The following is a 15,965-nucleotide window of genomic DNA, read 5'->3' on the forward strand; positions in this document are numbered from 1 at the left end:
TGCCACTTCTGGTTTTCAGTGGTCCATTGGAGAAAAGAGTTTCTTGGAATTCCCTGCCTGGGATGGCTTTGAACTGCAATCCTCTGATCTCAGCATCCTGAGTAACTAGGATCACAGGCATGAGGCACCAGCACCTTGTCCTTGATGCTATTTGATAACTGAGGTCCAGACCTTCAATAGGATTGTGATAGTCCCTCTGCAGTACTCAGAAAGAGTTCAGAATAATACAGATATTGTAATTTGGAGAAGAACTTCACAGGATCAGAGCTAGTACTGTATAGGTAGAAAGAAAAAAATTTTGGTTACCCATTCTGGTAACAAAACATAACTATAAGAAAGTATAAAACATAGGGAACTGAAGCATTCACACAAGTGGTGAAATAATTTTTACTGCACTGTCCTACCATCTGACTTCCCAAAACCATTATGTTGATATTTATGATTAAGAGGTGGTATTTCCAAGACTCTTCAAGTATCTAACACATCATTACTTACTGAGTAGAGATGCTTCTGTCTTTAGACACAACCAAGGGGTAAAGAACCAAGGATCTCTTCAAGTCTGGTGCATAGAGAAAGCTCAGCTTCCATCATCAGGACTCACAGACCAGGAGCGGGCTAGTGCCAGCCTCTGTTCCAGAGGACCGCAGCTGTCCAGGAGATGCTCAAGTGAAGGTGGGAAAGGATGGACTCATCATTGACCTTAGGAAAATCAATCTCTAGAGCTCACAATTACACAACTTGCGCATCTTATTGGACCAAATGACTAAGGACTTCCAAACAGAAATGGAAGAAGAGAAAAGAGACGAATAGCTACATTAGCTATGCTGGCAAAAGATAGTGTGTCCTTTCTTCCATTGCTTCATTTTCTGCTTATTTTTTTAAGATCCAGGGATGTTCAATCTCCATTTGATTGGACTAAATTACATGTCATAAACCTGTTTTACATTGAGATATGACAAAGTAAACAAGACCAAAGAAATAAAGGACCTCTTCTTACTTTTCATATAACTTCTAAATCACTGTATGTTCTTGTCCCCATATATGCTGCATAGGCATGCACATCTGAGGGAAGCCAGGAGGAGGGCAAAGAAGTGGAGGAAAATGGGTGAAAAAAATACAGCAGACGGCCCATCAGTGGCACTGATCATTGATGAAAGTGAACTAAGCAACTCAATGGTGATGGTACGAGGGTGGGAATGAGAGAGAAAGAGGAAACAGCTGATACTGAGCAAAAGGAAAGAAATGTACATATCACCCAATTTGGAGGAAACAGTTTTTTTGTTAAAGTCTGTAGAGTTCATAAGCTTTGAAGATCAAGACCATGACAAGATGCATTGTGAAGATTTAAATGTGTTAGTGACTTTAGCTAAGTATCATTATGCCACAATAGTGTGAAATTTATCTAATTACATAATCTCAATAAAGAAAAAGTATTACTCTTAAAATATGGACTAAAACCTTTTGTAATGTGTATTAAATTTTCACATTCTTGTGGAAATCTATTATTAAATTCATTTTGAATTTCTATATTAGACACTTAATTTTTTGCCAGCCAGACACCAGTGGCTCTCTTAGAAGGCTTGGATCTGAGGATTATAGTTCAAAATTAGCCTGGACAGAAAAGTCTATGAGACTTCATCTCTACCTTACAAGTAAAAATATGGGACAGGAGGTATTTGTCAAACGCTAAAATGCCACATGTGTATTACAAAGCCAAGAGAGGGACCTTGGGCCCCTGACTTCCAGGGCTGATACACACACACTCACACACACACACACACACACACACACACACACACACACACACAAACGTTTTCATATTGAAAACATAAATTCCTATTTAATTCCCTTTACTTTTGCCACCCAACTCCAATAAATGTCAATCCTGTAGTTAATTTTTTTTTTTTTTGTCGGTCGTGGGGCTTGAACTCTGGGCCTGAGCGCTGTCCCTCAGCTCTTCAGCTCAAGGCAAGTGCTCTACCACTTGAGCTACAGCGCCACTTCTGGCTTTCTGGTGGTTTATTGGAGATAGGAGCCTCACGGTCTCTCCTGCCCGGGCTGGCTTTGAACCGCGATTCTGAGATCTCAGCCTCCTGAGTAGCTAGGATTACAGGTGTGAGCCACCAGCGTCCGGCCTGTATTTAAATTCTTTAAAGAAAAGGCAAGTGGTTTCATTTCTCATGAGGGTCTGTGGATGCCACAGTGAGCAGTGCCAATGATGGCAAAGGCTCAACAGAAACACGGAGAAAAAAATAAGAGTGTAGACAAATAGACAGACAGACAGACAGACAGAATAGTCAATATATTAAAGCCACACAATCATTAAATGAAAATCATCCCAAACTCTGAGAGCAGAAGAAAAGAGAAGCCCACGCGCGGCAGGTGAGACACCTCAACCCAGAGAGGGGGCAGAATAGCAGGAATAGACTATGGATCCCGCCCGTGCCCCTTGGGCTTGCTGCTCAGGATCTGCCCCGTGTTGTTGTTGCTGAATCTGCGCCCAGACACAGGCAAGGCCCTGCAGTATTCCAGAACCACATGCAGTCCCACAGGCTCAAGGACAAGGTCTCCATCCTATGATGCTCACTGCCCCATGCCCCAGGGCATGCTGGGAGTATCCTTCCATTTCCAGAGCAGGACCCTGAGCCCCATCTTCCCCTAGAGGCGCCAAACGATGGGCAGGACCTTCCAATTACCTCCCCCCCCCCAAAAAAAAAAATTCAGGAACTCTTTCTTGGACCTTTTTTTAAATTTTTAATTTTTAAAAAATAAACAATATTTTAATATCTTTTTTCCTCTTATAATTTTTATTTTAGGTATATATGTTTGTGTGTGCTTTTTTTAATCACTTTTGACATTTTGGTCCTTTTTTTCTTCATATTTTCTTTTTTTTCTTTCTTTTATGCGTGACTTAATTGCTGTTCTGGTCATCCTCAGGTATATACCATCATTGATTATTAGACTATATCCCCCATTGTGTACATATTTAATCCAGAAATTTATTACTCAATTCAATACTTCTTAGCCTGAAATTCTTTAATAGCAGTATTATCTCTTTTAACCTATATAATTTTGTAAGAATTTTTATTGTTTACTTTTTCATGTCTCCTTTCTGTAACTCCACTCCTCTCATTCTATCCCTTTCTTCTCACAATTTCACTTAGATAATTTTTGTTTCACTTTTTCAATTGATTTTTTTGTTTTTCCAGTTTCTCTTGTCTCCCTTTTTTTCTCTCTCTCCTATTAATCTGTACAACCCATTTCCCTCTTTGAGATTAGGACTTGGTTAATTTCACTCTCCCTTTACCTCTCCACATCCCTCCCTAAAGCTAATAATTTCTGGTTAGCCAAATTCTTCTTTGCTGTTTTTAGCTCATATATCCATAATTGTTTGAAAATGAATAGATTGTATATGTTCAACTAGATTGTATCTGCAACCTTTTGACTATGCAAGTACAGGACTTTGTTGGTGCTTGACTTAAAATAGTGTTCTAGCACAAAACTGGTGTTACTTTCATACCAAATGGGCAGAACAAGCCATACAAACACAAGAAAAATGGCAAGTCTGGGTATCTCAAATCCCACTCATGATAATCAGGTGACAGAACAGATAATGAATAATCCAGAGGAGAGTTCCCAAAAAGCTCTACAAACACTACTGGTAACATGATGAATGAAAAGATTGAAAACCTGCGAAGGACTCAATATGAGCATGATAGGGAGCCAGAGGAGGCAAACCAAAGATCAATAGAAAAATCTGATGAGTGTGAAGAAGCTACTCAAAGATTAATACAGGAATTGCATGAGAAGGTTGAGAACACTCAAAGAGAAATAAAGGAATTGTTTGAGCAGGCTGAGAACAGTCAAAGAAAACTACAGGAATTGGGTGAAAGTGAAGAAGCTAATCAAAGAGTAATTCAGGAATTGCAAGAGTGGGATGAGAATAGACAAAGATCACTAGAGACATTCATGGAATCCATAAACAGACAGCTGAAAGAAGTCAGGGAGACTACAAAGGGAATGCTGAATAGAGCTCAGCAGAAGGAATGGGAGTCCAAGGAAAGCATAACCATTCAACGAAGTGATTTGAGAATAAACACTGAACACCAAATTAAGGAAGTAAAGAAGTTCATACAAGATCTAAAACAAAGCTCCAACTAAGAATTTGAAGCCATCAAAGCCAATCAATGACAAGGAAAAGAAATAAAAAACAAAGTAGGAAGCTTTGACAGTTGGTAAGACCATGCAGAAGATTGAATCTTGGGGATTGAAGACAGCCTACATATTATAAAGAAAGAACATACACCTATCCAAGACAAATCCAAGAAATATGACAGACCTATTCAACATTTGGAAGACACCATCAGAAGGCCTAATCTAAGCATAATGGATGTAGAGGAGCACCAAGAGGCACCTAGACTAGGAAATCTGGTAAACAGGATCCTAGTATAAAATTTCCCATACATGCAAAAAGATAGGCTTATTCAGATACAAGAAGCTTTTAGAACCCCAAATAGACCACACCAGAACAGGACATCCCACTGTCACATTATAATCTGCACAGGATCAATTGAGAAACAAGGAAAAGGTCCTTAAAGCAGTCAAGGAGAAAAGATCAATCACATATAAAGGGAAAACGATTAGAATTACCTCTGATTTCTCACCAGAGATAATTAAAGCAAGAAGAGCCTAGAATGTCCTATACCACTCCTTAAAGACAGACAACTATCAAGCAAGAATACTGTACCCAGCTAAACTCTCCTTCATAACCAAAGATCAAATAAAAACCTTCCATAGCAAAGAAAATCTGAAACAATATATCTCCACCAAACCAGCTCTACAAAAGATACTTAAAAACCAACAAGACCACAATAAAGACTAAGAAACTGCACCCAAATGGAGAATCCAAGAACCATAGGAAGAACCCAGTTGCCGTAGGGAGAACCCAGTTGCCGCAGCACCTAAGAAGATGGATAACATGGCAGGAACTCCCAAACACCTCTCAGTTCTGTCCTTCAACATTAACGGACTTAACTCTCCAATTAAGCGACATAGACTGTCTAGCTGGATTAAAAAGCAAGATCCTTCTATCTGCTGCCTTCAGGAGTCAAACCTTGTCCATAAAACAGACACATTTTAAAGGTGAAAGGCTGGAACAAAATCTACCAAGCAAATGGCCCCCATAAACAGGCAGGAGTTGCAATCCTAATATCAGATAAAACAGACTTCAAATTAAAATTAGTGAAAAGAGATAAAGATAAAGGGATCTGTCCTTCAGGAGGATATTACAATTCTAAATATCTATTCACCAAACTACAGAGAGCACCCAAATTTATCCAAGAAACTACTACTTTCCCTCAAATGTCACATAGATCCAAAAAATTAATTGTTGGGGATTTTAACATACCACTATCCCCACTAGAAAGATCAATTCTGCAAACACTCAACAGAGAAACCGCTTATCTAAACAACTGCATAGATCAACTTGATTTAACAGACATCTACCGAATATTTCACCCAGCAGCATCAGAATACAAATTTTTCTCAGCAGCACACAGAACATTTTCCAAAATAGACCCCATTTTACGTCACAAAGCAAACTTGTCCAAATTCAGAAACATTGAAGTTATACCTTGCATTCTCTCAGACCACAAGGGAATAAAATAAGAACTCAACAGCAAAAGCCACTAAAGAAAGTCCTGTAACACATGGAAGCTGAACAACACACCATTGAATCACGAGTGGGTCATGGAAGTGATTAGAGAGGAAATTAATATATTCATGATATACAACAAAATGAATACACAAATTACCAGCTCCACTGGGACACAACAAAGGCAGTACTCAGAAGCAAGTTTATAGCTCTGAGTTCCTATATCAACAAATTGGAGAGATCATAAACCGACCATTTAATAAGACATCTCAATCTCCTTGAACAATTCATCCAAAAAATCATACACCATGATCAAACAGGATTCATTCAGGGATACAAAGCTGGTTAATATAATTCATCACATCAACAAGAGCAAGGATAAGAACCACATGATTATCTCAATAGGTGCAGAAAAGGCATTTGAGAAGATCCAACACCTTTTATGATGAAGATTCTGGAAAAATTAGGAATCCTGGGAACAGTCCTCCACAATACAATAAAGTTTGTATATGACAAACCTACAGCCAGCATTATACTTAATGGTGGAAAACTAAAGCCATTTCCTCTTAGCTCAGGAATGAGATAAGGATGTCTACTCTCTCCACTTCTCTTCAATTTAGTGTTAGAATCCCTAGCTACAGCAATAAGACAAGATGCAAACGTAAAAGAAATCCAAACAGGGAAAGATGAAGTAAAACTCTCCCTCTTTGCAGATGACATGATTTTGTATTTAAAGAACCCCCAGACTCCACTCCGAAATTACTCAAGTTGATTCAAACCTTTGGCAAAGTAGAAGGGTATAAAATTAGCCCTCAAAAAAGCAATGGCTTCTTTGATTCGAATAATGAGAAAAGCATAGCTGAAATCAGGAAAGCAACTCCATTAGTTAAATAGCCACACAAAAAATAAAATACCTAGGAATTAACTTAAGCAAAGAAGTGATGGACCTTTATGATGAAAAATTTGAAAAACCTGAAAAAGGAAATCAAAACAGAACTTAGAAAGTGGAAAAACCTCACATGCTCTTGGATTGGATGGATCAAGATAGGGAAATGGCAATACTTCCTAAGGCTATTTACAAATTCAATGCGATACCTATCAATATTCCAACCTCATTCTTCAAGGAAATAGAAGAGGCAATCCAAACATTCATATGGAACAACAAAAGACCTCAAATAGCAAAAACGATTCTCAAGAGAAAGAACAGTGCTGGAGGAATATCAATAACAAATTTCAAACTCTACTGCAAAGTAATAATATCAAAACAACTTGGTACTGGCACAAGAACAGACCTCCGGACCAATGGAATAGAATCGAAAACCGAGACATGAACCTACAGACACATAGCCATCTAATCTTCAATAAGGGAGCTAAAAACAGAAGGGAAGAAAGACAGCCTCTTCAGTAAATGGTGCTGGCAAAATTGGTTAACTACTTGTAGAAAACTAAAGCTAGATCCTCATATACCACCCTGCACCAGAATCAACTCCAAATGGATCAAAGACCTCAGAGTCAAAGCAGACATTCTGAAAACATTACAGGATGGAATAGGAGAAACCTTAGGTCTCCTTGGCACAGGCCAAATTTTTCTTAATAGAGACCCAGAAACACAACAAATCAAAGAAAGCTTGGACAAATGGGATTGCATGAAATTGCAGAGCTTCTGCATGGCAAAGGACATAGCTAGAAAATCAATAGAAAGCCAAAGGATTGGGAGAAGATCTTCAATAGCCACACAACGGGCAAGGGTCTCATATCTAAAATATACCTGGAACTCAAAAAACTAAATCCCCCAACAACCAATCCTCAAAGAAACAACTGCCCAATAAATAAGTGGGCTAAGAACTTAAAGAGAAACTTCTCTGAAGAGGAAAGAAGGATGGCCAATAGACACATGAAGACTTGCTCCACCTCCCTAGTCATAAAGAAATGCAAATCAAAACAACATTGAGATACCATCTCACCCCAGTTAGAATGGCTATAATCAAGAACTCTAATAACAACAGATGCTGGAGGGGATGTGGACAGAAGGGCAGTTTACTGCATTGTTGGTGGGAGTGTAAACTTCTTCAACCACTTTGGAAAGTAGTATGGAGTTTCCTCATAAGACTCCATATAGAGCTCCTCTATGACTCAGCAATCCCACTTTTGATCATTTACCCAAGTGATCCCAAACAAGACCATACTAAACCTACCAACACAACTATGCTTGTTGCAGCATTATTTACCATAGCTAAGATATGGAACCAACCCAGATGCCCCTCAGTAGATGAATGGATCAAGAAACTGTGGTATACATACACAATGGAAAAAGATATTTTCTGATCCACTCCTTCCATGCATCTCTCACCTTCTTTCATCATCTTAGAAACACTTCTCTGTTCACCAATTTTATTCTGACAGATACCTTGTCAAATAACTTAGGAAATAATTCCCTTCCTAGGTCATGGATTCAGTCTGTTTATAGCCTACTGATTAAGTCTGACTGCAGAGACTTGGGGCACTGTTCATACAATGCCACACTCCATTGGTTCCTGAGGCACATTTTTGACATGATCATGTCAGAAGAGAGTTACAACATCTATAATGCTGTGTATGCTGTGGCCCATGCCCTCCACCAGATGTTTCTTCATCACATGGAAGAGCCACCAGTGCACAATGGTCAACCAAGGGCATTTCTTTCTTCACAGGTAATGGCTTTCCTTTTGTGTGACCTCCTCTAGGCATATAGACTTTCTTTAGAAGCTTTCATAGCAGATGGAACTAGGTCATCTGGCTCCATTTTGGAAAATACAAGAAACATTGGGCCTGTCATGTTCTACATGAGTGAATGTAGAGTTGTGAAGACAATGTTCTTGGAGAATGCTGCATCCATGACAAGGAAGTGCTATGTCTTCTGTCCACATCCTCAATATTTGTGGAAAAAGCCGTCCCCATTTCAATATATCCAAATTGTCCTTGTAACTTTTTAAAATAACAGATCAAGGTGACTAATTCTTGAAAAACTAATATTGTCTGGACACAAGTGGCTCACACCTGTGACTCACTCCTGACTACAGTTAACTATCAAAAAGCCAGAAGTGGAGCTGTGGCTCAATGGATAGAATACAAACATTGAGAAGAAAATAAAACCACCTCAATTTGAATGCCTAAGCCCTGAGTTTGAGTCACAGGATAGACACACACACACACACACACACACACACACACACACACACACACACACACACACACACACACACACCACAATGAACTAAGTCTTGCTTAAGGTAGTCTTACATAGTTGTCATAAATATTTTACTATTCTACTTAGCTTATTATTCACCTTATTTCAGACTGACTCTCTGATCACAATCATAAATAAGTGATTGGAATGCAATTTAGAGAGTCGTTGAGGTCTGTCATATGATAATTCATTATTTTGTTGGATGTGGCTAGAGTTGCATTCTCTTGAAATTGAGTTTCTGCATCCCATCCTGGATACCCAGGTTTTAGAACTTGGTAACACTTTAGTCTGCTGTCAGCCTGCATTTGATACAGTTGGTTGAATTCCTGTGGTGGGTGTGAATCAGGGGATGGGAATGAAGAGTAATCCATTGTTCTGAGGTTCTGTGATAACACTGGAAAGCACTTCACCATACTATAATGTGTCCCTTTTAGCTGCATCCCTTTTTGAAGAAGATCCAATTTACCAATCCTGTTGGAGACCAAGTGGTTTTGAATGAGGAAAGGAAATTGGAGGCAGAGTATGACATTAAAGAGCTTTTGGAATTTTCCAGAAGGTCTGGGACAAAGGGTGAAAGTTGGTGAGTTTTCTCCATCTAGGCCACAAGGGCAACAACTGATTTTGTTTGAAAATCTGATAGAGTGGCCAGTAGGAATTACCACGGTGGGTCATTTCTACTTTTTTTACTCTCTCCTTTTAAAAAAAAAGGATTGTTATTAGGAAGTAGTTGTAGAAAGAGCTTACAATTTCCTAAGTCATGTTACAATCACAATGTTTTTAGACAGTGTCACCACATCCTTATATCTCCCTCAGAGTTGGTTGTTTCTAAACATAATGTCATGATCTATGTATAAATAAGCAGTAAGCTTTACCCTTTTTTAAAGCTTGTTCAATAAAACTATGGTTCAGTCGTGTACATTTCACCACTTCCTGTTTCTGGAAATTTCATACTAACAGATTCATGGAGGGAATGGGCCAACATTTCATTATCAATCCGTTGTTCTGTGTTTGCATATTGAATATCATAAAAGCTAAATGCCACCTGTGAATCATCTTCCCAACACTGTGACCAAATACCTGAGGGAATCAAATGAGAAGGCAGAAGGGCTTGCTTTGCTTCTGCCTGGAGATTTCAGACCATGCTTGGGTAGATTGTTGCTTTTGGATCTGTGTTGAGACAGGTTGTAATGAAAGGAGCATCTGCCAGTGAAGTTTCCCCACCTCCTGGCAGCTGGGAAGTCAAGAAAGAGAGATGTGAATAACCCTGGGTACAGCAGCACCTTCAAAGCACTTAGCCATGCTTTAGAGTGTGGATTTGAAGTTTCCCTGAGTGATTTTCTTCTCATGAGAAAAAACACATCATCACCTGAATACAAGAACAGGATGCAGGGTTAACTCCCATTTCCTAATTTCCTAGAATTAACATCCACCCTTCAAGGCTCCATGACTTCCTGATAGCATGAGGGGCTGGATGTCGATTCTCCATATATTCTTCAGGTCATGTTACATGAAACTGTAAGAAGGCTCAATCAATTCATTGGTTATATGTATTTAAAGATTTTGTGTTTTGATTATCTTTTCCCCTAAAGTACTGGAGTGCCTGGGATGTCAGGTAAAAGGATGAATAGTCACTACCCTTCATCTGAATGTTCCCAGACTCCTCAGTCTGTCTGCACTGAGAGCTATGGTCCTGGATTCAGGAAGGCCTCTCTGGAGGGAAATGCTACCTATTGCTTTGACTGCATTCTTTGCCCAAGAATGAGATTTCTAATGCGACAGGTGAGTCTATGACTTTTAGAGAAATTCCCCATCTCTCCTTCTTAACCTTCAGTCCATCCAAACTAGTGCAGTGATATACAGTAAAAGAGCAGGAACACACATGCACCTTCACCCAAAGTTCTATGACTACCGTTAACCATACTTCTCCTTAGAAGAAACAACCCACTGCCCCTCCATTACAATACCCTGTTCCCCTCTCCTCAGTCACATGTTTTTGTATTAAAAGAATGTATATAAAAAGAAAATATCAAGGATTAGTTGTTGATGTTTGAAATGACGTGCAAATCTAAATGGAATTGTGGATGTAACACAGAATTTCATTTGTGAATGCTCATTGCCACTCTTTCCTAATTAAATGTTATTTTCTATATAGCATACCTAGTAATACAAGAGGCTTTGGGTGTTTTGGGGGTCTTTTGCTATGATCACTCCATATCTGACACTGCCATTAGGTTGACTAGCAATTACTCAAATATCATTGATTCAGAAGTAGTTCACTATCTCCATTTCGTGTCTCTTCTCTCTCCTCAAGCTGATCTTTCTGAGATCATCTCATATCAGTGGAGGACCATTGTTTTTTTTTAATACATTTTTATTGTTAAAGTCTTGTACAGAGGGGTTACATTTACATAGGTGAGGAAGTGAGTACATTTCTTATTGAGTATTGTATTGATCAAATGCTCAAGAAGTTTGTGTTTGGGGTTAAGTAGTAGGTTGAGTTTTGGATTAAACCTTCTTTTTAAATTGAAGTGCTTGGGCTGATTTTATATTTTTCCATCATTTCTTGAATGAGTAGGAGAGAGCCAGGGTGGTATGACCAGTCAAGAATGTAGCAGGATGGCTAGGTAATTATACATTAAACCTTTAATCCAAGCGACTCAGGCAATTGAGATTTGAGGATGCAATGATGCAATGATGGGCAGGAAACTCAGTAAAAATCTTTTCCACAATTAAGTACCAAAAGAGCTGGAATGCGAGCTGTGACTCAAGTGGTAAAGTGGTAGTTTTGAGAATGAATACTCTGGAAACATTCCTAGTGGCAGAGTTCAAGTACTGGATGAAAGACAAACAGACAGACAGACAGGAAAGAAAGAAAGAAAGAAAGAAAGAAAGAAAGAAAGAAAGAAAGAAAGAAAGAAAGAAAGAAAGAAAGAAAGAAAGAAAGAAAGAAAGAAAGAAAGAAAGAAAGAAAGAAAGAAAGAAAGAAAGAGAAAAAGGAAGGAAGGAAGGAAGGAAGGAAGGTAGGGAGGAAGAAAGAAAGATAGACAGGAAGAAAGAGAGAAAGAGAAATAGAGAAAGGAAGAAAGGAAGAAAGAAAGAAAGAAAGAAAGAAAGAAAGAAAGAAAGAAAGAAAGAAAGAAAGAAAGAAAGAAAGAAAGAAAGAAAGAAAGAAAGAAAGAAAGAAAGAAAGAAAGAAAGACAGAAAAGAAAGAAGGAAAGAAATAGAGAGAGAGAGAAAGAAAGAAAGAAAGAGAGAGGGGCAAAGATGTGAGGGAGGGATGGAGGGAGGGAAGGAAGGAAGGAAGGAAGGAAAGAAGGAAGGAAGGAAGGAAGGAAGGAAGGGAAATAAACAGAAAAAAGAGAAAGGTAAGAAGGAAAGAAGAAGAAATGTGTGAAAGAAAGAGAATTCACGTGAATGTATTTTGATACGGAGAGTTATACTAGTTGATATTGAGAGCAATACAGGTCAACTGGTGAATCAGGGAAATTTAGTAGTTTGAGTAGAGGAGGATGTGAGGAAAGAGAAATATGGAACCCAGGCTAATAGTGATTCTCACTCCTCACCAGACATGGAGCAGTGTGTCAGGTGTGCAGATCATCAGTTTGCCAACACCCAGAGAAACCACTGCCTGATGAAAACTGAGATCTTCCTTGCTTATGAAGAACCCTTGGGCATGGCTCTTGTCTGCATGGCTCTCTGCTGCTCTGCACTAACAGCTGCTGTTCTAGAGGTGTTTATCAAGCACCAAGACACCCCTATTGTCAAGGCCAATAACCCGGCCCTCAGCTACATACTGCTCATCTCCCTCACCTTCTGCTTCCTCTGCTCCTTGCTCTTCCTTGACCGTCCCAACACAGCCACCTACATCCTCCAGCACACCACATTCGCATTGGTCTTCACCGTGGCTGTCTCCACAGTCCTGGCCAAGACCATCACTGTGGTTCTGGCCTTCACACTTACTGCTCCAGGGAGAAGCGTGAGACCGTGCCTGGTGTCCGGGGCTCCTAACCTCATCATTCCCATCTGCACCCTCATCCAGGTGACTCTCTGTGGTCTCTGGCTGGGAATCTCTCCTCCCTAAATTGACACAGATGCACACTCTGAATATGGCCATGTCATCATCCTGTGCAACAAGGGTTCCCTCACTGCCTTCTACTGTGTCCTGGGATACCTGGGTGCCCTGGCCCTGGTCAGCTTCACTGTGGCTTTTCTGGTCAGGAACCTGCCTGACACCTTCAATGAGGCCAAGTTCCTGACCTTCAGCATGCTGATGTTCTGCAGTGTGTGGCTCACCTTCCTGCCTGTCTACCACAGCACCAAGGGGAAGGTCATGGTGGCCGTGGAGGTCTTCATCTTGGCCCCCAGTGGAGGCCTCCTGAGCTGCATGTTTGCCCCCAAGTGTTACATCCTCTTGACAAGACCTGAGAGAAATTCACTGCACAGGTTTAGGGAGAGACCAACTGAAAGAAATAAATATTAAGATGAACATAAATTTTGTCTTTGATGCTTAGAGGTTCTGAGACAAATCTACACAATTTGGGCAGGCAAAAACCATTTTAATTCGTTCATTTTGCAGGTTATGTTAGAGTTAGAGCAAGATTCCAACTAGACTGTGTAAATTTTTATTTCCTCCTGGATATCCTTTGCTTCCTCCAATGTAATCTGCCTTTTATGCTATCAATCATCCTTTTGATTACAAATCTACTGTGATTCTTACTTTCCCTATACGCAGGCTATAACACTGCTTGAATATCATTATATTGCTCAGTTCACTGATATATGAACATTCATTTTGGTGAAAGTTTCCATGCTTTGATTACCGTTACTTGAGTATATTTTCTGAGCTAGTTGTGTATTTCTGTTCAAATATTTGCTGTTCTTCAATATTACTGAGTGTATTTTCCTAGGAAATATCTCTCCCTCTCCCCCTCTGTACCTCTCTCTTCCTCTCTTCCTCTGTAACCCCCCCCTCTCTCTGCATCTCTCTCTCTCCCCTCCAGAATTTTAGATCAGGGTATTAAGCAGCACCAGTTTCCCATGGGAATCTCTATGAGTACTTTTTTCTGGCAAAAAGGGCCAGGGCATCCATGTGACTTAAGATGAACCACTGGAGAAATAGTTTGATTATTGGTCATTATTCCTCATGAGAAGTTGAAGGTACAGAGTGCATGATGGTCTGAGTTGAGCCTTGTCACCTGTCTCTAAGGATCCTCAATATTAATAGATAGCAAAAAGAAAAGGATCCCAAAAGAGGGGAAAAATACATTAGATCATGCTCAGACTCAATATCTGCCCATGTTCTTTAAAAAGTACAAGAGAAGGAACAATTCAACCATTCAGAAGGCTCCTTGAAGAAATCAGACTCTGTTGCCTGCTTATTTGGACTTGAGGCTCCTTCACTTGCCATTTATGTTGTGGTTCTATGGCTTGTTCTATCCCACTTGGAATTGGCAACAGAGCAGTCAATGAAAAACCTAGGGGATAGTTCTCAAACACTACTGGCAATCATGCTGAATGAAAAAGGCCCATTTGGTGACAGAGTGCAAGGGAAAGTTTATAAGGGAAAAAATGGGAATCCAGAGGTGAAAGAAGTTAAAGAAGGCCAAGAAGTGTCAGATGCTTTTAGTTGGACAGAGACAGGTGGTAATTGAGGAGGTTCTATGGTTATTATTAAAGGGATATACGGGGGGTTACAGTTACATAAGTCAGGTAAAATATACATTTCTTTTTGGACAATGTCACCTCTTTCCTTGTCTTTCCCAGTTTCTCCCTCTTTTCCCACACACAAGTTATATAGTTCCTTTGCCACAACTGCTGCATTTGTTCACTTTGTCCCTCCATTTCCTAATCAAATTGGAAAGGCCTCACCTCTTAATACTGTCATATTGGAGAAGACACTTTCAAATGACAGCAAGGAAAAAGCTGGAAGAAAAGCTGTAGATCTGAAGAAAGAAAAGTTCAGGTGGTAGAAAATCGTTACCTTTTTAAAATCAGATGATAACAAAAATCAAAGCAATGCTTTAGAAAGACTGATTTAACACTGTAATGCTGGAGGGGAGAATGAAATGAGAACAAACTGAAGAATGATTAAATTGAAGTAGAGATTTTGTATCTTTGCATATTTAATATAAATAATACGTGATATATATGTAATAGTGTGGCAGATTTTGCTAGTTTCCGGAATTTAAGTCTAAACTATAAACATACAAATAATTAACTAAAAATGGTACACTTGGGGGAGGATTCTGAGGATACAGACCCTTTTAACAACTACTGATCAGGTGGTTTGATATTTGGCTCAGCTGAAAGGCTGAAGAGAAGGAGGTCACATTGAGGAAGAAAACTAGGGGACAGGTTGTGAGTGGTCAAGTCCTGTTTTAGGATTTGGTCAAAATAATGTCGGCAGTCTCTAAATCCTTGAGGCATACTGTCTGGGTTATTTGCTGAGCCTGGAGAGTATCTGGATCTTTCCTAGGTGAAGGCAAAGATAGGCCTTGAGGTAGTAGGTAATGGGATAATAAAGAAGGTGTCGTTTAAATCAAAAACTAAAAAGATTGGGGAGTTGAACATGTGGGACACAAGGGTTGGATAAATGAGAACAGATGAGATAACTATGATTAATTTTTGAGGTTCCTGAAGCAAGCAGTAGGAGCCATTAGGGTTTTATTTATTCCTAAAATCGGGGTTTGTGGGAGAGTGAATGGGAATTAGGAGAGAGGCAGAGAGAAGCTGAAGGATAATGGGCTTAATACTGTCATATTGGAGAATGCAAATCAAATCAAAGAATGCAAATCAAAGACCCTTGTCCATTGTATGGCTAGTGAAGATCTTTCTGTATTACTCTTTGAATAGCTTCCTCAGCAGGTAGCAGGAAAGAGGAGATACTCATTTGGGGTTAAAAAAAGGGATGTGAAAAGCTTTAAGGGAAATAAGAACTTGGTCATTGTGGGAGGAAATGGGGAAGAGGTTCTTGAAATGTCCCAAACTAAGAGGATTTACTTCTAGAAGGGGATTTGGGGGAGCAGAGGATTGGGTTCATTTCACCTAACATCAACTTCTCTGACCTTTTCTGCTTGTCTCAGACA

The sequence above is a fragment of the Dipodomys spectabilis genome, unplaced genomic scaffold (assembly GCF_019054845.1).
Source record: "Dipodomys spectabilis isolate Male_0828 unplaced genomic scaffold, ASM1905484v1 ptg000173l, whole genome shotgun sequence".
Lineage (NCBI taxonomy): Eukaryota > Metazoa > Chordata > Mammalia > Rodentia > Heteromyidae > Dipodomys > Dipodomys spectabilis.